The sequence below is a fragment of the Morone saxatilis genome, unplaced genomic scaffold, assembly GCF_004916995.1.
Source record: "Morone saxatilis isolate NCDOM2014 unplaced genomic scaffold, NCSU_SB_2.0 Contig2, whole genome shotgun sequence".
In the NCBI taxonomy this organism is placed as follows: domain Eukaryota; kingdom Metazoa; phylum Chordata; class Actinopteri; family Moronidae; genus Morone; species Morone saxatilis.
Genome location: NW_023339762.1, coordinates 23682777 through 23686033, shown reverse-complemented (window position 1 = coordinate 23686033; position 3257 = coordinate 23682777).

Genomic DNA, 3257 nt, shown 5'->3' with positions numbered 1-3257 from the left:
ACGTACTCGTGTGGACGGGCCCTTTGTCTCTTGGTTATTTTGTATCTCTTTGTCCTCCTTTTAGTCTCTTTTAGTTTTGTGACTCTTTGTAGTTGTCTCTTTGTGGTCATTTTGTGACTCTTTGTAGTTGTCTCTTTGTGGTCATTTTGTGAATCTTTATAGTTGTCTCTTTGAGGTCATTTTGTGAATCTTTATAGTTGTCTCTTTGTGGTCATTTTGTGTCTCTTTGCTGCCAGCTGTGTTTCTTTGTTGTTTTTTGTGTCTCTTTGTTGTTTTTTGTGTCTCTTTGTAGTAATTGCTGTCTCTTTCTAGCTGTTTTGTATCTCTTTGTGGTTAATTTGTGTCTCTTGCAGCCATCTGTGTCTCTTTGTTGTTTTTTTGTGTCTTTGTGGTTGTTTTGAATCTCTTTCTAGCTGCTTGAATGGCTTTCCAACAAGAAAGTCTGACAGTCACTTCAAACAGAGACTTGTGCCTGGTAGGCCTGTGCATATGTAGATAGCTCACATTCAAACAATATCAATTTAATAATATAATTAATATAATTTTAATGTTCTAATTATATTATGTTTATTCAATAATTGCTTAGCATATGTGACAAGATGGGCAATGAAGAAGAAGTGGATTATACTATAGTAGTGCTTACAGACAGACAGAGTTTCTATCATTGCCTTAAAACTTTGTGCGGTGAAAGTTTGTCAGTGTTGGAACTCATTGTATTGCATTGTTCAATAGGAAAGTAAATTGAATGTGTGAAGCTCTTGGCAGCTGCCTCTGTTGCCTGTAAGAATTGCCAACAATGGAGATGCCATTATATTTTCCTCTTTATCATTAAGAAAAACTCTCACACTCTTAATTTGTACTTGACACAGACAGACAAGTGCAGTTTGGGTCAATAATGTAAACAGAGTATTGTTGAAAACTTAGAGTGTGAAGAATGTTTAATTACTTCCTTGTAGACAGCAATTAAAAATGGTAAAGCAACATGTAAAACTCTCTCAATGTGACCTTGATGAAGACTGTGTTGGTGCTGGCATGTGCTCCCTTGGTTTTTTAACTTTTATTCCACAGTCAGTTAAAAAGAAGAAAAGCTTAATCTTTTTCTCTGCGCTTTTTGCAATTTGCTTTCACCACATTGCCAAGGAATCAAGGAATTATCTCTTTTTGTTCTCTTGTTTTTGTGTTGCTTTTCTTATTTATCTCCCATATTCCTTCAGGGAAGACAGCAAAGTGCTTGCAATAAAGGCTTCTCAGACAGAACCAAGCAAAATATGACAATAACTCTGTATAATACGATAAGTAGCTTAGCTAACCACTTTGCTGACACACAACCTCTAAACTGGTCTCCCAAATCCTCAGCTTCAACTTCAGGGCTTCTTGTGTCAAATCAAATTCAGGCATTAACAGGCAGAGGTTTGATATTAAAGCCCCTAGGTGATGCAAGATTAGGTTTGAAAAATTGTTGCAATTAGTGTGCACAAAGTTTATTTTCCAATTGGTAGTCATGTGTTAGTGTTGTAATTCAGTACAGTGCCTAATTTAATACAAAGAGGCCACCTTCAGTATTGGCCAAATACTTTTGACTTTACCCTTCAGTGCATCACTGACAACAGCATCAGGGCTAATCAACACAAGAGCCTGTGTTAGTGTTGCTAAAGGGTAGAATAAGAATTAACCATGAAGTCTAGTTAGGTTATTTAAATGTGAAGATGCTACACAGTGGTACAACAACATTATGACCACCTCGGCACCCGGGCTGTGTCAGTTGTCTAGCCATCACAATTTGGCCCTTGTCAAAGTCACTTACATCCTTAAACTGCCGAACATATAAACTTGAGGACAAAATGTTCACTTGCAGGTGCAATGATAACCAGATAATAAGTGTTAATCACTTCACCTGTCAGTGATCATAATGTTGTGGCTGATCGATGTGTAACATGCTAACAAGGCATTCTATCAGGAATGAGTGCTTGCACATAGGGTGCTTTTCATTATGCTAACTTCCTCCTGTGACCCAAAAATTGTTCCCCCTCTTCCATCATAGAGGATCTTCCAGTCCCTTAAATGCACCTTGAGGAGACGATGAGAGAGGAGAGAGCAGGCTTCTGGAGGACCTGACAGTAAGGAAACACAGGTGTATCCTACGTGGAAGACTTTTGTAAAGTTGCGTGGGCATGATCTGAACATACAGCACCTCCACATGTGGGACAGTGCTATTTGTCTGTTTGGCATGGTTGACTACCAAATAGACAATATTCAAACAAAATCCAATCATTCTTTATTCACACAGTTTATTCTCACAGCGTGTTCTTTGTAGTGTGTGTACAGGGATCTACAGATAATATAATAGAACACAGTTGCATGGTGAGATGCAATAAAATGCGCCTTCACGCATAAATCTAACACTAAAACATTTTATTTAAAGTGTTGTGGCATCACACAAAACAGCAATTTGTTTTTTGTTTGTTTTTTATTTTACAATATAATCGACATACACACATTCGTATGTGGTGTATTATCGTGTAGATAACAATAATGCAGTAAATAACCAAAGTAATCATAACAAATAACAGTGATCCGTACATAAATTAGAAGATTTTAAAGGAATATGATATCATCATTTCAATCAGAAACAGTAATAATACTACTAAATACTATTCTACATTTTACATATCTACATGAACACTGTAAAGTTTTGAAATTGTTCTTAAATAAGGGGTTCTATGGACATTTGTAGCTGTTGATTTGACAGGTGGTAAAGCAGTAACGTCTAAGGACTGGCTATGGATCCAAGGATTTTTCATTTGGCAGCTTTGGCTCCGCCGTCCTTGTGTCTCTTCCTCTCTTCCTCTCATCTCTCTCTCTCACATCCTCGCTGGGAGGAGCTGGGAAGGAAGTAAGTGAGGGTAGCAAGGAGAAACAGATTAATGAAAAGCACCCAAAGCCAACACAGAGTTGGCTGACAATAGGTTTTATGGATGGATGAGTGACTGTGTTTATATGTGTGAGATAAAGGTCATATGGAGTAGGAGTAGAGAGACAAGAATTGTGATCAACATGTGGACCCATTCAGAAATGTTAGTCACATTTAATTACTTAGAGTTTTATTAGATTACATAATTACACACACTTGAGATAGATAAGAGATGAAAAAAGGAGGTTGGAGAAATTGTTAGACGAAACAACGATGGCAGGGAGGGAGTTAGAGCTGCACCAATCAATATTTTAAAATTAACAATGGATCAAATGACTTTGTGTAA